This window comes from Peromyscus eremicus, chromosome 4, assembly GCF_949786415.1.
Source record: "Peromyscus eremicus chromosome 4, PerEre_H2_v1, whole genome shotgun sequence".
NCBI classification, from domain to species: domain Eukaryota; kingdom Metazoa; phylum Chordata; class Mammalia; order Rodentia; family Cricetidae; genus Peromyscus; species Peromyscus eremicus.
The window spans coordinates 113340869-113360973 of record NC_081419.1 but is presented as its reverse complement, the minus strand read 5'-3'; the positions used below and the strand labels follow the sequence as shown (position 1 = coordinate 113360973).

The 20105-nt window shown below is 40.0% G+C and overlaps 1 pseudogene; it reads left to right on the top strand.

Annotated features, from left to right (window-relative positions):
* Positions 1-6386: 6386 nt before the first annotated feature.
* LOC131907889 (large ribosomal subunit protein P1-like) lies at positions 6387-19086 on the top strand (annotated as a pseudogene).
* Positions 19087-20105: the final 1019 nt, after the last annotated feature.

The following is a 20105-nucleotide window of genomic DNA, read 5'->3' as shown; positions in this document are numbered from 1 at the left end:
GTAGGACTCTCAGCTACCTCTCCAGCACCACATCTGCCTGTATACTGCCATGTCCCACCATTATGATAATGGACTAAACCTCTGAACTGTAAGTGAGCCACCTCAGTTAAATTTTTCCTTTATAAGAGTTGTTGTGGTCATGGTGTCTCTTCACAGCAATAGAAATCCTAACTAAGCCACTGCCCTGTTGCTTAAGATACCACATACCGTGGATGCCATATCTATTGAAATCTAGCTGGAAATGAGCTAGACCGGGAGTAAAGGCATCAATGGTCATACCTATCTGAGAATTCTATAAATTACATACAAACCTGCCAGGCAAGATGTGTCCATTTTGTGTGATGATGGCACTTCTATTGTAGGAGCAACCAACTACTGCCTGTTTTAATTTGAGGCATGCTCTACAAGAGAAAGTTTATGCATAGTATTATAAACACAAAAAAGCACATGACTGAGTTCTGAGGCTCTTGGGGTGAACCTAACTCAGCTGTTTGTCTGAATCAATGTAGCATCAAACCATTTTCTAAATATCTATGGCTATACTCCCAGACATCGGCAACATCTACTCTCAGTGTTATTCAGAAAAGCCTTTCTTTGTAGTGGATGCAAGTTGATGCAAAAATCCATGCCTTCACAGGATGCTGAGAATAAAGGACTGCCAAGGACTCAGCTATAAAAACAGAACTTTATTCCACTTCTTTAAAGGCTCTGAGAACATTTCAGAAAAGGGGAATGAAGTAACATAAGAGCTGAAAAACAGGGAGAAGGACTTCAAAATTGCCATTTTCGAAGCACAGCACAGTCACTGTGATCATAAACTCAAGAGTACCTGTGACTACTGGCATTGATCCCACACAAATCAGGCCCTATTAACGGTCAGCTATGGATAGGAAGAGGCTCATGGGGCCTTCCACTTACTGATATCTATTGACCACTAGTGGGAAGGCATAGTACCCACAAAGCTTTGACAGCTCCAAACCCAGGATAACACAGATAGTCCTAGTTAAATGCTGTAGGACATTCGACAAAACAAAAACCAATGAATGCTGCAGAGATTTTTATAGAAGAAGAAGACTAGCAGGGCTGAGAGGGAAATAAAATGCTGGGAGGGAATAACTAGAATGCATTATAAATGTATGCAATTGTCAAAGAACAACATTTGTTAGTATAAAAAGAAACCCAAACAGAAATTGAGACTATAGCAAGCAAGCATAGCTTTTCAAAATAAAAAGGAAGTTTCAAGTAAAACTATTTTTTTTCTAATAAAGGAGATAAACATGTCTAGAAGATGAAGTACTTTGAAAGCAAATATAGAATGAAAATGTATTCTGGCTGGTTTGATATTAGGTTATCTTGACAGCCAAAATGAAAAGCCCCTAAGGTCTTCAATGTAGTAATTCATACTTACTGAGCCTGGCCTTTAGGCTTGTCTAAGAAGTTTGGGAGTCTGACAAGCAGTGGATGATAGACTGTAATCTGTTTAGGATTATATTAGCTATATGGAAGTGATATAACACTTGATAAAATAAAAATACATGTGTCCTTTGTCCCAGTGATCTTGATTTTGAGAATCTATCCTATGTTATTAGCAGTACCAAATCCCAAAGATATGTGTATCATGTTTTTACAGCATTGTCTGTAGCAGAAAAATAACCACAAAACCCTAACAAGAAGCAAAAATAGACAAAAAAAGCCTGAATAAAACCCGAGTGCACATTATATTTATAGGATGAGACATTGTATAGATATGATAAATATTAACACTAGTGTTCTAAGTTACATTTGAAGGAACATGGAAGAACAGTGAGAGAAGAAGGCAGAGAGAAATAATGCAGAACAATTGTGAATAACACAGAATCATTGTGTAATGGTACCACAGGCTCAGTGGATGAAGGTTTTGGCCACAAGCCTGATGACCTGAGTTGTCCTCAAGTCCTCATGGTAGAAATACAGAACTGACTCCAGCAAGTTTTTTTCTGACCTCTATGTGGTGATATTGTGTTCCCCAATATATTGTGCACCTTAATAAACTTATCTGGGGTCAGAGAACAGAACAGCCGCTAGATAGACATAGAGGCCAGAAAATGGTGGCACACACACTATTATTCCTAGCATTCTGGAGGCAGAGATCCATCTGGATCTCTGCGAGTTCAAAGCCACACTGGAAACAGCCAGGCATGGTGACACATGCCTTTAATCCCAGGAAGTGATGGCAGGAAGCAGAAAGGTATATAAGATGTGAGGACCAGGAACTAGAGTTGGTTAGGCTTTTAGGCTTCTAGTAGCAGTTCAGCTGAGAGCCATTTAGATGAGAACTCAGAGGCTTCCAGTCTGAGGAAACAGGATCAGCTGAGGAATTGGCAAGGTGAGGTTAGCTGTGGCTGGTTCTGTTTTTCTGATCTTTCAGCGTTTACCCCAATACCTGGCTCTGGGTTTTTATTTATTTATTTATTAAAGATTTATTTATTTATTATGTATACAGTGTTCTGCCTGCATGCCAGATCTCATTACAGATGGTTGTGAGCCACCATGTGGTTGCTGGGAATTGAACTCAGGAGGTCTAGAATAGCAGCCAGTGCTCTTAACCACTGAGCCATCTCTCCAGCCCCTAAGGTTTGTTTTTATTAATAAGACCTTCTAACAATTTGTGCTACACCTCTACATGCATGCTGTGGCACCTGGGCACCCACATACACAGAGAGAGAGAGTCACACACAGAGCAAATGAATAAATGTAATTTAAAATGTTACTCAGAGAACCTGGTGCAGACCCAGGTTCCCTACATGTATGTTATGGCTGTTAGTTTCTTTTTGTGGGACTCCTAACAGTGGGAGCAGATGTTTCTCAGACTCTTTTGCCTGCCCTTAGGACTCTTTTCTGCCTATTGGGTTGCCTTCTCCAGCCTGCATATGAGGGCTTTTGCCTTGTTTTATTGTATTTGCTCTGTCTTATTGTATCATTTGGCTGTTGTCTCTTGGAGGCCAGCTATTTTCTGAAAAAGAAAGGGAAGGGGAGTGGATCTGGGGGAGATGGAAGGCATGGGGGGTGCTGGGAGGAGTGAATGGGGGAAACTGTGGTCAGGATGAGAGAAGAATATATTTTCAATAAAAATAAAGAAAAAGAGAGAAAGAAAGAAAGAAAAAGAAAGAAAGAAAAGAAAAGAAAGAAGAGAGAAAGGAAAGATACCGTGTAGGGAATCCCTTGTCACACATACTTTAAAAAAAAAGGAGTTTCTTTTATTATATCTGGGGAATAATGGGATAAATAAATTAATGTCTCCTTAATGAATTTTGCATCAGTGAGTTTGAGTAGGAATTTATTCCATAATTTCTGAAAATAAATTCTTTGAAGAAGGCATTGTACCTTGCACATGCTCCTCTGAGTAACTCTTCAGCAAATTCACGGCTTCACAGAGCTAGACTCAGATGGAATTATATCTTTTGTCTGTTGTGTTTTCCTGTCCGATGTTAATAAACATTTGTTCATGTTTGCTCAGGAATAATCACATAACACAACTGCTGCCTGAACAGAGACCAAAAGAACCAAACATGGGTAGTGGAGGAGCAGCTGCATGTATCCTCTTGTGGGAGTTAAGACATATAACAGAGGCTGACCTGCCTGGAGGTGCAATACTCATGGAGACAATCCCAATATGACAACACTTCCCATGTGGTGTGCCTCTTGCCAGATACATGCTCTTCACAATAGTTGTAAGACATGCAACCAAATCTGAGCTGTCTGAGAATGGAGATTCCCTTGAAAAGAATCTCTGGGTGGCCATATTCCTCTATGTAGTGTGGTGTGGTATGACACCTTGATTAAAGGTATATGCCATGTGATTATATGGCTGTCCCCCAAGTGGCTGATAGAGAAAATGTTGCAGTCCTAAAGATACATACAAAATGGATTGTTAGCAGGCTGTGGCTACAGGTCTATGGCTGTTCCTATTTATGAGAAGACAAACAGTAGTGTTTGAGCTGACTATCCATGTAATGGAGGAATTACAGTGAGAAAAGGACATGATGACATCATCTTCCACATTGCCCAATTATTTTTCAGGAAAAGTAGAAAAAAAGAAAAAGAAAAAGAAAAAAAAAGATGGAGATGGAAGTGTTGGCTTGTCCTTTCTTACAGTAGGCATCATGTGAGGAAGAGCACATGTCAGGTCTCTGCTAAATAGCCCTTCTGTGATAAACACAAAACTTGAGACCAAGGGAAGAATCAGACAATGAAGTGAGGGGAAGAAGGTAAAATGACAGACAATATCACCTAAGTCCAATCTCCCATGCACAGGAAGGGGAGTCATGATTCAGCATACAGCAGGAGCTTTAATGGTCCTGTACAGGAAACCGTGGTGATCAGGTAAGCCTCTGCTTCTGAACTGCTTGGATTGGGAAATGTTTGTTAATCTCCAGTGTCCTGTGCATGTATGTTCGACAGTTTCGCTTGCTGTTAGTTTTAGCTTTATTCCACTGCAGTTAAATATAATACAAGCAATTATTTCCATTTTTCTATGTTTGTTAAACTTACTTTGTGCCCTAATGCAGTCCAGAGGAGGCCAGCTCCCAGAACTGCTCCAGGGCTGTGAATAGAAGACAGGGTAGTGGGGCTATAGGAAACTTTTTTTATCTGAGGGTATTTAGAAATAAATTTCTATCTATCTGACAGGTAAATAAGGAAACACACATGCTTTCTGATGGTAACTTTCTTTTTTACTTCATCTTAAAATATTTCTTTCTCTTAAAATCTGTCTCCACACAGCTACATCTCTTTACAGACAGCTATATATCTCTCTTTACATACATACAGCCACATCTCTTTCCACACAGCCGTATATTTCTATGTACAGTTACATCTCATTTTTACATCGCTCCAAATCTCTCTTCTATATGCATTTCTTCTCTCTACCCTGCTACATTCCTTCACACAATAGTAGATCATTCACTCACTCTCTCACTCATTCAGTCCCCTCTACACACACATCTCCCTCCTACATCTTTTTTCTATATAGTTATACAAGCTCTCTCTTCTACAAAGCTACTCATCTTCTACCTAGCTCTCTCTGCACACATCTCCTGCTCTCTCAGCACACACACACACACACACACACACACACACACACACACACACACTTACTTTCATCTCTGCCCAGCTCTTTACACAGACATACATCTCAGAATCTCTTTTTGAAAATATCTCTTGCTCTCTCTCTTGTCTAGATATTCACCCTCTCTCCTTAGCTTCCTCTGCACACTTACACACACAGTGCCCCATTAGATGATCTTTTTTATAGAAAGTTCTATGGGCTGCTGAGAAAAATGTGTATTCTGTCATGTATAGATCAAATGTTCTGTAGATGTCTTTGACGTCATTTCATCTAGATGCTTCTCTGTTTAGTTTTTATCAGGTAGACTTTTTTTTTTATGGTGAGAGTATAATTTTGAAATTGCCTACTACTATTGTTCTGTGTTTACATCAGGAATACTCATATTTTTGAAATTGGATGTATACATTTCAGTGCATGTATGTTTATAATTGTAATGAATGTCTTTATTGTTTACTTAACCAGCATGTAGAAACCAATTTCATTTCCTCCAACTAGTTTTGGCTTAAAATCTATTTTGTTAGATATTTAAACAATGACATCTGCTTTTTTTTCTACTTCTATTTCTTGGAATAACAATTTCCATCTTTCACCATTATGTAGAATCTGTTATTGATGGTGAGATGTGTTTCTTAGAGACAGAAAATATATAGATTTTTGTATCTTAATCCAATTTGATAGCCAGTGTCTTTGAATTTGGGAATTAGGACCATTAATATTCAGAGAAATTATTTAAGTACATATTAATTATTGTTATTTTGTTGATTGTGTAGTGTTTGGTGTTTTCACATTCCTCATTTTTTTAACTATTCTTTCTCTATGTAGGCTATTTTCTATAGCTTCATTTGTGAAGGGACCCCAAACAGCTTGACCACACAGCAGCCATGACAGGCTTAGGGGCTCAAATACAGCTTCTGTGACAGGCTTACTGGCAGGCAACACGCAGATCCAGAAAAAGCCTTAAGCTGATACCACCCAGGGATCCACCCAGGCATGAAGAAGTACCTGACATCCCAAACATTCCAACCATTAGATAAGGTGGCCAGATGCCCTTGATTCTAGCACATACCTATTTTTGTTTTACTGATATCCCTAGACAATTTTCAGCCAATCAGGGTCCTGGACCCCGGAAATCCCCTCACCCCAAACTCTGCTATGATAAAAACTCTGGCTTTTCCTCAGCTGCCACCAAGGTGCTCGGTCCTTCTGAGGAAGCTAAGGCCGTGTTGGGGTGAGACCCTCACTTCATCCAGCGACTAGCACCATGCTGGCAGTCTGCAACATGGCCTCTGCCTCCCAGCTCGCCTGCATCTACTCCACCCTCATCCTGTAGGACGACAAGGTTGGTCGGGAAGGACAAGATCAACGCCCTCATTAAAGCAGCTGGTGTCAATATTGAACCTTTCTGGCCTGGCTTGTTTGCAAAGGCCCTGGCCAAAGTCAACATTGGGAGCCTCATCTGTAGTGTAGGAGCTGGTGGGCCTGCTCCAGGAGCTGAAGTGGCACCAGCAGGTGGTCCTGCCCCCTCTATTGCTGCTACCCCAGCTGAGGAGAAGAAAGTGTAGGCAAAGAAGGAAGAATCTGAGGAGTCTGATGATGACATGGGCTTTGGTCTTTTTGATGAAATCTCTTTTGTTAACATGTCCAATAAAAAGATGAACCTGTTAAAGAACAAAACAAAACAACAACAACAAAAAACTGTGCCCCACCTGAGCTCAGGGCTCTTTGCTCTCACTGCTGTGTCAGAGAGACAGAGGGACCAAGCTCCTGAGCTTGAAATAAAGGTTCTTTGCTTTTACATGCGGGATTCGGTCTCTGTGGTGGTCTTTTGGGGGTTCCCGAGATCTGGGCATAACACATACATTTATCTGTCTTAAAGATCCCTTCAAGTGTCTTCTTTAGACCTGGCTTAGTAGTTATGAATTCTTTTAGTCTGTTCTTTTCATCATAGACATGGTTTCTTTCCTTAATTATGAATGATAACTTTGGTGAGTGTAATAGTTCTGATTGGTGACCACTGTCTTTCAGAACTTGAAATTCACAACTCCAAGTTCTTTTGGCTTTTAAAGTTTCTAAAGAGAACTCAATTGTTATTTTGATGGCCCTCTTTTTTATATGTGACTTGGTGTTGCTCTCTTGAAGTTTTTAATACATTTTCTTTGTTTCAATATATTGAGTATTTTACCTACAATACATCATGATAATTTTTTTTCTTATCTTACATACTTGATACTCTAAATGCCTAATACTTAGGGTATTTCTGTCTTTAGTTTTGGAAATTTTTCTGGGATTTTATTAAAATGTTTGCTATTCTTTTGGCATTAAATTCTCCTACCCTCATGATTCACATATGTTTTTTCTTGTCATAGTACTCTAGTGCTTTCTCAAGTTTCAATTCCTCTACTATGTCATTAAGCCCTATTGTCTGTCCTCCTGTGGTCCATTTTTTTTTTCGTGAAAGCTTCCACTGAGCTTTTAATTTGATGCTGAAATTTTTATTTCTAGTACTCCAGTCTGTTATTTTCTTTAGCATTTCTATCTCTTTATTGCATTCCATTTTCTTAGCCTATATAGACATCCTTATTTTCCTCAACTGTTTTCTTCAAATTCATGAGTTTTTTTCATGTCCTTTTTTTCCTTTGAACATTTTTTTTTTTGAATTTCATTTAATTCATTCTCATTAGGTCCATTATTATGGGATGATAATTTGTGGAGAAGTTGTATTGCCTTAGTTTTTCTTCCTTTTGCATTGGAACTTATACAGATAATTGGTTGAGTTTTCATTTTAGTCAGCTTTATTTATTTTCAGTGGAAGTGTTTTCAATGTTCAAAAAGGAATCACTTGAACAACAATCACTTAATAACTACATAGGGACACTGATAGTACTGTATGCACTCATGTATTAGTTACTGTGGGGATGAGTGGGAAGAAGAAAAATCAGAGAAATAGTAGTGGTTAGTTTGGGGTTTATAGGAAGTGGAGAAGGGGCATGTAAATGGAAAGAGAATGGTAGAGACAAAGGTGGGGTATTATGGTAATTTTGGCTAAAGATAGACTAAAAAGGAGGAGATAAAGAAAGGCAATCAACAACACATATAGACACAAACTGGACAAATACAGCGGAACATAGAGTGCAAAACACAAAGTTTTCTGTGCAATGGAAAACACATCTCTAGATACTATGAGAAACAGTGTATATTTTAGCCAGGATTTGTGGGCTTCATTTCAAGGTTTTAGGGGATATTACAAGAAATTTGGCATAAAAAGGTGTGGTGAACCCAGTAGGTGGAGGAGAATGATGGGATCTTAAATAGCTAGTTCTGAGTAGACAGTGAGAGAAGAGATGACAGGTAACTGTAGTAGCTATTAATTGTCTTCCTTTAAAAAAAAAATCACTGTCAGTCCAAAAGGACAAATGAGAAAAGCGATCATTAATCTTGGACTTTTCCTACTGGTTCAGTCCTACATTGGAAGTATAGCTCAGCTCTGACCTGCATGCTCACTGTCTGCATCTCCTTAACTGTCTCTGTTTCTTTAGTTCGAGTCACCAGTCAATCCACAGAAGCTCCAAATGGCAGAGAAAGAGTGACATGACAGCCCCCAGTAGTCTCCTATCTGAAGAGATCTGTAGTTTCCCAGTTGTTTATGTTCATGTAGATTTGTATAGAGATTATTTAAAATTAGGGCAAACTCAGGGCTCTGGAGTCAGACAGGCCTGCTTCTGTTCTACTTACTAATCATCAGCAAGTTATTGTAGAAGAAAGTTACTGGAGCTTTTCTGAGTTCAGTGTTTTCTCCTTATAAAGCATGGGTAATAGTGCTTCACTGTCTTGTGACAATTAGAATAAATAAAGTTCTTTACATGTTTTCCCCTTTATACTACACATAGCTCACAAGTTACATTCTCTTTAGTAGCTGACAATGTAAAACTTAAAAGATATTAAAGTTTGGCTAAAGTTAAATTCGCATCTGCTGAACAGATCTGTAAACTCCATGTGGCAGGCCCTACCTTGCCAAGAGGAAACACATACCATACCCATGCTCTCGCCCCTTCCTAGGTTATAAAAGAACTGAGAGACAGAGGGCATTTATAGGAGTACGGATATGAGGTTGATGAAGTAAGTGTTCATCATAACCATGCTTTTTCATATACAATAGCAACTAATGGAGGCATCTAGGTGAACTGCTTATGAAGATGGGGATGCCTGCTAAAAGGGAAGTCAGAAGTTCAGAGCTGGAGTTTTTCTGGTCCCACCTGGCTCACAGTCAGGACAAATCTCTCTCACCTGCCAGTCCCACAGCTGCTCAGACCCAACCAAGTAAACACACAGAGACTTATACTGCTTACAAACTGTATGGCCGTGGCAGGCTTCTTGTTATCTACTTCTTCTATCTTAAGTTAACCCATTTCTATTAATCTATACTTTGACACATGGTTCGTGGCTTACCGGTACCTTACATCTCCCTTATCATGGCGGCGGCTGGAAGCGTCTCTATGACTCAGCCTTCCACTGCCCAGCATTCTCTTCTCTGCTTGTCCTGCCTATACTTCCTGCCTGGCTACTGGCCAATCAGCATTTTATTTATACAGAGCGATATCCACAGCACTTCCCCTTTTCTTTTTTTTTTCAAAAAAGGCTTTAACTTTCATATAGTAAAATTACATATAACAAAACAATTATCAAACAAGAATTATAGTTACAGAAGTTCATTCCCAGACACACAATTCTAAAATACAGAGCCTGCTCATCTGCCCAGAGACTAGTCAAAGAAGAGTGGAAAAGGCAGGAGGGCAGATCAAGTGCAAAGACAATGGTAGAAGTGTTCGTAAACTGTGTTTGGAATGCAGAGTTTCTTGTGGAGGCATGGCACATGCTAGGAAGGAGCTAGTTTGTCTTATTTTGTTGACTATCTCTTGGAGATAGCTGCCATCAGCCTTGAAAAGCCCCTAGGATTTAGTTTCTGCAGGCTCTGCACATGATCACAATGGTCTTAAGGTCTTCAGAATTCTTCTTGATCAAAAAATAAGGAAAATAAAATAAAATAAAATAAACAAAAAATGAAACAAAACTAAACAAAATGAAGCAAAACAAAACAAGTTTCAGAAATCCCAGAGATTACTAAGTTTAGGCTGACACCTTGTGGTTTGGCGTGAATAGGCATGTCATCAAAATTCTTCACACAGATGACGGGTTAGCAGAGTTTTGGCCTAAGAAAACAACATGCAAATAAGTAAAATTAACTTATATTTCATATTTTGGGGAGATTATTTAATTGTATATTAAATATATAAGAAAGATAATATTTAATTATAAGAACTATGGCTTGCTTTTTAATTTTGAATAATAGAATAGCATAAGTTTTGTAATCCCAATTCTTGAGAGAACAGCAGGAAGGTCATAAGTTCAAGACCAGCCAGGGTAACATAAATCAATATTAGTAAACATAATCTATTCCTTTCCCATCATTAGAGGCAACTTCTTCTTTACTGTTCACTAATTTTGTAATCTGAGCCCTCTAGAAGCTAAAAAGGTGTTTTTGAGAATTCAAAGGAATTCAGGAATGTTCCTTAACTAGTCACCCATCATCTGGGTTGTTTTGCTCTACTCAGGCAGAAATCATGGGGTAGACAAGAAGCTCTTTACATGACACCATGCTCTAATGGCTTTCATTTCCCTCAACATTTGACAGTTGCCAGCGGCAACAGCAACTGACACCTTCTTAGAAGATAGTACCCATGCAAGCTTCAGGTACAGGGACCTTTGGTCCTGGGCGGCTGCCAGTGTTCCAGCATGCAGCCTAGGTCTAAGACTCTCGGCCCTAAAGACTTGACGGTTCTCTATAACTCTCATGGAGACTGCAGGCTTTCTTCTCTGATTCTTTCCAGTTTTTGCCATCTCTCTGCTGTCTTGTCTCTGCACTTACTTCCCTTATTCTTTTAGCCTTGGCTACTCTTAAACTGTTCAGGTGTCAGGTGTTTCTTCCCAAAATGCTTGGCTTGGGGTAACTTCCTTTGTCTAGACAAAAGGAAATTTAGACCCGAGCACCATGGCCGGGATCGCTGGGGAACGGTTTTTCTTCCCACTGTTGTCAAGGTCTCAGCCTCTCAGCTTTTGCCCTAGTCAAGTAACCACTGCCAAGGTTTTGCTTTGGGAAGCTTGCCCAGGGCTCAGGAACCATATGCTGGTCACAAATGGAGCTGTTGGGAAGCCCTGTACCTGGTATCAGAAACAAGACACTACCTGTGGGACTGCTCTAAGGCCATGACACATAGATACTCTGAGACTTTGAACTCTGAGCTAAGAAACGCACTGATGGGCTGTTTAGGGGCCCCAGTGTTAAGCAGCTAGTGCCAGGAGGCTACCTGAGACCACAGAGAAACTGTTTGGCTGCTAGCCTGTGCCCACCACAGTCTACTGTCCTCTTCATTGCTCCTACTGTCCTCTGACACTCTGCTGCTCATGTCCCTGCTCATCTGCATACTTGAAAGCAGACAAGTTAGACCCATGGGGAAAACACTTTATTGGATCTGATACAACATCAGGAGAGGTAGAATAGGAAAGCATCTCCCAGCTGGCTTCACTGAGGGAACCTAAGCCTGCTTATAGTTTGAAGTATTGAGAACACAATAACAGGTATCTGATTGAACCAACCATAGCAGTCCATTTTTGATCAGCCACAGCCACTGTTTAGGCCAATCACAGCCGTGCTTCTCAGCACAAATCAGTCGTTAAGTCTTGTGTTTCAACCAATCATGACCTTGCTCTGAGTCTTTTTAGTCCCTCTATCAGGAGAAGTGAGCTCCTTCTGACCAAGATAGAAATGGTTCACAGAGGCTTTTGACAGTAAAAGTCTAGTACAAACAGTCTTGGCTGAAGCTGTATTGTCCAGAGTCAGGGAAATCAGCTGGAGCCTGGTGCACGGTTGTTGAACAGTGTCTGTGGCGGCGTTCAGGATGACTGGTGCTGGCATAAGATAGTCTGGTTGGCTGTTAGACTGATAACCTTTCTGCCCAAAGCGGCTAAGGCATGAGGGGGGTCCAATCCCCACACCACCAACATCTTTCTTTATAGGAAAATGAACACCAGGAATGTTTATAATACAAACTCTATCATTAGTAGTAGCTGTCATTTTACATTTTTTTTTAAATGCCCAAATTCCTAAAGAAAGATATGTCCCAAAGACAGACTTTTGGTCTATCTCCTTTACCATTAGTGTTCTCGAGTCTGTGCTTGACCTCTCCCTCCCTGCGATAAAGGAACATTGAGTGGTGTTTGAGAATGGTGGAGCCCTTGTTTGGGAACTAGGGTCCTGGAAAACTTGATGACCACTGAAGCTACCAGAGCCATTGACTTTGGGTTCTTATCTTGTGAATTTGAAGAATGAAATTCACAGACCACAGAGAGTGAATTTTAGAGAGAAGTTCATTGTAGATTTATATGTAGGAGATGGAGAAGTCATCCATATGGCAGACAAGAAGACATGGGAAGGAAAGAAGTTAAGGAGGGAAGATATATATATATATATATATATATATATATATATATATATATATATATATATAGAGAGAGAGAGAGAGAGAGAGAGAGAGAGAGAGAAAGTGAAGTATAAACTATCAGGGAAAACATGCTCAGAGAGGAGATAAGAAGAAGAAAAGGAAAAGATGCTTTTCTGAGTAATTTAGGAAAGCGGGGGTGAGGTGGTGGGGTGGGGTCTTACAAAGCTGTATGCTGTGGCTCTCTAAGCTCCCACACTGGGAGTTGTTTTCTTGTAGTAGGACAAGGGGCTAATTGTGCCTCTTGTCTCCTTAGTGTGGACTAAAGAATCTCATCTTCCTGAGGGATGGTCCCTTGGCCAGGTGATTGGCCAGCCCAGGGGGATTAACTCTTAAGGGAACAGACAATGGCACATCTTCATCCAGAGGTAGAGTCCATTCTCTGGTAAGGGGGCAAGAGCTTTCCTTTAATGCTACTGGAGCACCTGTACTACTATGGACCTGTGGCTCCTTGCCATACTCTATTTCCCTCTTCAGTTTATCAAAACAAAACAAAGATCATTCCTCCAAGAGTATTTTTGCGAATGAGACTTCAATAATTCTTGAAGATGAAATGTCAATATATAGAAGGGATTTTTTTTTTAAATTCATTGGTCACCTTTTCTGTTTTTTTTTTTTTTTTTTTTTTTTTTTTTTTTTTTTTTTTTGGTTTTTCAAGACAGGGACCTTTTCTGTTTTTATCTCATAACTGACCATGCTTTCAAGTTGGTGGAGTCCAGGTTTATTCCTCCAAAGCAGTGGTTCTCAATCTTCCTGATGCTGCTTCATAACTAATTTTGCTACTGTTATAAATCTTAATGTAAACATCTATGTTTTCAGATGGTGTTAGGCAACATCTGTGAAATGGCCATTATACCCCCAAGTGGGTCATGACCCACAGGTTGAGAACCTACTGCGCAGAGTCCAAGTCTATCATGTCTCTAGTGGGAAGACACCCAAGTCCTGCCATAAGATGCAAACATCACTCAACGTTATTAACCTGTGCAACAGCAAGCCCACCACATCCATGTGATCATTTTTCAAACGGGACACTTAACAGCTTATTCGGCATCATTTGAATTTAGATTGCTTCCTATTATTCAGCTTTCCAAAGAATACTGGGCTCCTGTTTGATTTATGTGCGACAAAAGTGGTTTACAAAGACAGCTTTCAAAATTTCTTCTGACCTAAACACCAAATTTAGCTTTTATCCCCAGAGTTACATAAAAAATGTATTTTGTTTTGTTTTTTTAATGGAAGTTGTTTTTTATTGATTTCACTGTGCCTTGATATGCTCGTGGCAAATAAGTCAACCTCTCTATGCCTCCAAGGAGGACAATAGCTCATAATTTCATTTAGTGGGGACCAAATCAGATAATTGATGTGACAGTATCTTCGAGCTAGAAAGGATCCAATGAACAAATGTGTGCTCAGTCATTTTCTTCAAGTTCCTTAACTCAATATTTCAGAATCTGACAAAATAGAATTCTTCAGTTAGAGTGTGCAATTCCTTGCAAATGCAGGAACTTTGGTGGGAAATGCTAATATTTTCTTTCTTGTGTTTTGGGTCAGGGTCTTACTATGTATTTCAGGATGGCTTAGAACTTGCTATTAGCCTAGGATGGCCTGGAACTCAGAATACTCATAAGTCATCCCCCCAAGTGCTAAGATGATAGGCATGAGCCAGCAGTTTCGGTTAAAATTGTTCTTTACATAATTTATACTAATTTATTTGTGGATGTGACTTAATATTTTAAAACACATCTATTTTTTTTTCTGTCCTGTTTCTTAATGATAACTTTTCCTTAACCAGCCTGAAGCAGCCGTCACCTTGGGTACACAGATCAGGTAAGGGTGGCTATGATAGGATGGGGAAAGATGAGAATTTCTGGAAAAGAAATACAAGGAGAACAACATGACTTGAAAAATTGCTATCACTGCTGTTGTTAACAACAAGAGTCAGCTTGTTTTACATTATGAGAGATAGAAATTTCTAAAACTTCTTTCGGTTCTATTGAAAAAATAAAAGCTGTCTTATAGGTTCAGTTTATAGGCCTTTCACAGGAAGAGCATGTCACACTCACCCAAGACTGCTAAGAAAGAGGATGATGGAGATGCTGTAGAAGAAAGACTGTAGGATGAAATGGATACATACAAAAGTGCCAGCAGATGGCACTTTTGAGAAGCAAAAGTTCAGTTATAGGGAAAAGATAGTCTCACCTTTCTTCATACAGGTAAGTGCAATGTGAGTAAACATGTTGTTGTTAATGAACACTTTCTCAAAAATTTTGCAGAGCCTGAAAGACATTGCAAATATAGTGGCAATGAAGTCATATGGAAAAGTTGAGGATGGCTCTGTATTTATTATTCTCTGAAGTAGTCACTGCTCTGACATCAATTTCATATGGCGGATATTAAATAAAAGATACCATCACTGTACCTATGTGCTATCATTATAGATGCATTTGCAATTGAAACATTTAAATATTTTTTATTTATTGGATGTATTTTTGGAAACACTGCAAATGTGTACTTTCCAATTTTTCAGAAGTCTTACGTTCAGCTGAAATGTCCTTGAATTATCAGAAGTTAAACAATATAACAAAGTATAAGGAACAATGAGATAAAGGCAAGTCCAGCTCACACCTTTCAGATGTCATGTGACACCAGGCTGCTTTTTCCTTCTTTACAGTGGAGTGACCCTTGAATTAGTCCATTCCATGGCCCTGTTGTGAGAAAAAAGGACATGTTGCTTGTCTACACCCTTGGAAAAATGAATTCACTGGGCACTTTTTTTCAACATCGAGGAGAGATATCAAGGTTTGGAAAAGGATAGGAAGCACTCTACTCCCGAGGTACATCTGCCTCCTGGGTACATGCTCAGTCTTTCTTTTTTTAAACCTTTGTTTCTTTTTATTTTGGGATAGCATCTTGCTAAATTGTTGAGGTATGCCTTCACCTTGAAATTCTCCTGCCCTAGTCTTCCCAGTGGTTAGAATAACAGCCATTGAATTTGCTCTAAGACTTTTCATTTCTTTTAGATGTGTGTGTGTGTGTGTGTGTGTGTGTGTGTGTGTGTGTGTGTGTGTGTTCATAGATGCATGTGGTACAAGTATGTGTCAAGGGCAGACGTTAAGGTTGGGTGTCTTCTTGAGTTGCTCTCCACGTTTTAATTTGAGATATGATCCCTCACTGAACCTGGAGTTCACTGATTTGACTAAACTGGCTGCCTATTGATCTCCTGAGATTGGCCAGTCTCTAGGTGCTCAGGACTACAGGTGTGCACTGCCACACCTGACTTTATGTAGGTACTGGGGATCTGAACACAGTCTCTCATGCTTGCACAATAAGTACTTTATGGACTGAGACATCTCCTCAGCTTCACAAAACTCTTCTGATCATTGCAATTTTGCAGTAAGAAATGGAAGACAACACATCTATGCTCTAGGGAAGTGGAGAGGTGGAGAGGTGGCAGCTAGTCACATCACATTGTGTGTACAGTCAGGAATCAGAGTCAAAAGAATGCTGGCACTTCACTGCTTCCTTTTTTTTTTTCATTCAGTCCTGGACCCTGATCCACCGAATGGTACTACTCACAATTGGGTGGGTCTTCCCACCTCAGCTAAACCTCTCCAGAAATATCTTCACAAATACCCTCAAATGCTTATCTCTTGGGTAATTCTTTTTTTTTTAAAATTTTATTTGATTAACATTTTTTAAAATTTATTTTAAACACAGACCAGTTTCCCTTCCCTCCTCTCCCCTACTCCTGTTACCCCCCTCGTGTTCCCATTTACCCCTCCCCTCCCCATCCACTCCTCCTTCTCCATTTAGAAAAGAGCAGGTTTTCCATGGCATTGAACAAAGCATGCATGGCACTTCAAGTTGAAGTAGGACCTAGAGCTCCTCCCCCTGCATCAAGGCTAGGTGAAGTAATCCAGCATGAGTAACAGGTTCCCAAAAGCCACTAAGCACTGGGGACAGGTCCTGATCTCACTGCTAGGAGCATTACCAACAGACCAAGCTACACAACTGTCACACACACATGCAGAGGGCCTAGGTTGGTCCCATGCAGGCTCCCTAACTGTTGGTCCAGAGTCCATGAGCTCCCACATGCTCAGGTTAGCTGCCTCTATGGGTTCCCCCTTCATGACCTTGACCCCCCCCCTGGCTCATACAATCCCTCCTCTGTTTCTTCAGGAAGATCCTCTGTGCTCAGCCCAGTATTTGGCTATGGATCTCCGCACCTGCTTCCATCAGTTACTGGATGAAGGTTCTCTGTTGACAATTAGGGTAGTCATCAATCTGATTACAGTAGATTGCCAGTCCAAGCACCCTCTCTACTATTGCTAGGAGTCATAGCTGGAGTCATTCTTGTGGATTTCTGGGAGTTTCCCTGGCACCAGATTTCTCCTTAACCCTGAAATGCATCCCCCCCAATCAAAATGTCTCCATTGTTATTCTCCCCTTCCATCCATCCTGCCCCCAACCTGCCTCTGGTGCTCAGCCCACTCAACCTGCTCCCCCAAGTTCCTATCCCCCATCCCACTCCTGGGTAATTCTAAATCCCACCAATTGACAATGGAGACTAACTATCAAAAATCCTATCTTAAATGAAAATGGCTCTTGATTAATGATTAGTTAAGAATCTGTCACCAAGTTTTTCTACAAAGTATCTTGTGTTGCAAGGAAGTCAGCCTCTGATGGGCTATGGCACCGAGTGATAATATACTAATTCTTCATACTCAGGCCTCTTCAACAGTCCTTGGAACTGCTAATCCGCAATGATGTGTTTTTCAACTCTTGGATAATGTGCCCATGTTACTGTATTTAGGAGTGTTCTAATGCTGAGGGAGGATGTTGGTGCCCACTCATGGAAGGTGTAAGAAGTGTCCAAGAATTAACACCACCAGAAGTAGTGTTCAAAGAGAATGTAAACTCCCTTGTACCTCAAAAAGGATTATCCAAGGGTGTGAGTCCTACAGATTCTCAGAGTTCCCTGGTGATAATTGGCTTGTTTAACCCAAACTGTTATGGGTGATTCCTTTTCCTTACTTCTTCAATGTCTTGCAGGTGTTTCCTGTACCTCATGGATACACTAATTGAGCCCACATCCCTGCTGAGGGTCAGCCTTTGTGGGATTCCAAACTACGAGAAATCCAATAATATTGACTCCAATGTGGAGCTCCTACAGTTGAATCTGTTGTTTTACTTGTGGAGTTTCCTTGGTTCAAATGCTTTTTTATCTCACTTTTGCTACCACAGGTTTCTGATTAAAGTTGTAAGGTGAAATTGGAATTGGGGCATTGGTTTATTTTAGTAGGAAGGCATATTAACATGCCTATTATCTTTAATAATCTGTTTTATGAAATTAATTATCATCTAACATTGTCTGGTTACCTCTCCCCACCAAATAGTCCTCTTTAGAATTCAGTATAGTAGCAAATAAACCACTGCAGAATACTTTAAAGATAACAGAGATCTTTTGTTTCCTTGAAGAAATGGTGATATTTTATACATGATACTTGTCAGAAATAAGACATTTTAATGACTGAGACTCACTCTACTTGTGTAATTTCTTCTGGTCTTGGTCCCTCCTGCACTTTATTTCTCTATATTCTTTCCCTCTTCATTTGTCTCCATCTGGACTCTTGGTCCCTCCTGCACTTTATTTCTCTATATTCTTTCCCTCTTCATTTGTCTCCATCTGGACCCAGCTCCTTAGTCCATTTCCAAAGGTGGCCAGAACCAGAAGATGCCTGTTGAATGTGTGGCAGGAAGAAAACTCTCAGATAATGGCACACTGTCAAAATGTCCTTTCTTGGTAAAAGTTATGTCAAAGACATTGACTTCCGAGTATTTCATAGACAGAAAGGCTGCTTGTTGGAATATCCTTTAATGGGGCAGGTTCTTTGAGAATCATGTGCTATAGTCAGACATAGACATCCTCTTGGGGAACAACTCTCTGGCTTAAATGTGATACAGTAAAGGAGCACTGCTGTGGATTTCGCTTTGTATAAATAAAACACTGATTGGCCAGTAGTCAGACAAGAAGTATAGGTGGGACTAACAGAGAAGAGAATTGAGGGAACAGGAAGGCAGAGAAAGAGATGCAGCCACCACCAAGACAAGGAAGATATAAGGTACCAATAATCCACGAGCCACGTGGCAAAGTACAGATTAATAGAAATGGGCTAAATATAAGAGTAAGAGCTAAACAATTATAGGCCTGAGCTAAAGGCCAAACAGTTTAAACAATATAAGTGTCTGTATGTTTATTTTATAAGTGGGCTAAGGGACTGCAGGGGCTTGGTGGGAACTGGAGAAAAAACTCTCCAACAACAGAACACTACTGTTTTAAATTGTTTTCCTTTCTCTATTCAGAATATCATGGCAGACTTCAAGCTTCTTGAACAGTTTCATGTGAGACTGAAGACTGACTCTTAATCACTAAAATCACTTAAAGCTGACTTTCTCCTCATCAATAAGCCTTCACTAGGAAATAGTCTTGTTTTAGAAAAAAGGAATTTTCCATTCTTGTTCTGGGGGATTTTGACCAATATCAACAGCCTGCCACATCTGCCTCTTTATAACTACAGTGTCAAAAATACTGTTTACTTATTTAATTTAGTTAATTGAGTAGGTCGATTTATGAATATCTCAAAGATCTTTTTAACATGAGTGGGACTAAGAAACTAAAAAGGATGCTTTCCTTGGTGTGGTTGACATTTTTGCTGGAGCTGAAGAAGCCAAAGGCTGGCTAGTGGCCTGCATGAAAGATTCTGTGAGGTTCAGGAGTAATCAGATCCTCAGAGCTCTTCCCTTGAGGGCAAGGGAGGAATAGGTTGTAGAGGGAAGAGTACCCCACCTTCTCTGCAGGTAAAGGCATTTGCCATCAAAACAGACTGTGTGATTAATATATAGTTCTGTTGCTATGAGCAGAGCTTGACATTTTATGGCCTGGATTTTATTTCTTTGCAAAACAGTTCTTACCCTTTTACTTCGTCAAGCATGTTTGTACAACACCCCTATAAAGATGTCAGAGGTTATGAAATCTGCTCAACATAGTGGAGCCATTTATGAGGAGGAGTCAGCCATCCCTGGGTGAGAAGCCTACTTCTCACACTTGGAATTTTCCATTTAGTAAGATTTTATTATCTCTCTGTGTTCAAGTGTTAATACTAACGTGTTAGTGGAAAATGGCACTTCCTACAATCTCCATGAGCAGGAACATTTTATTTTTGTTTGATTTGACTGTAGTTGTAAGTATCTTTAATCTCACCCATGCCTGGTACTGTAAACTTGGTCTTTTTGCTAAGTGGGCATCTTGTTAAACTGCCTTCTAAACACTAACGTTTATTATACTCATAGATTAGTGCTTTTCTATCCTTCACATAGAAGCTCCTTTTGCTGTTGGCAGTGGTTAATATAGAGACATATTTTGTAAAAGTGCAAAGAATGAGTGT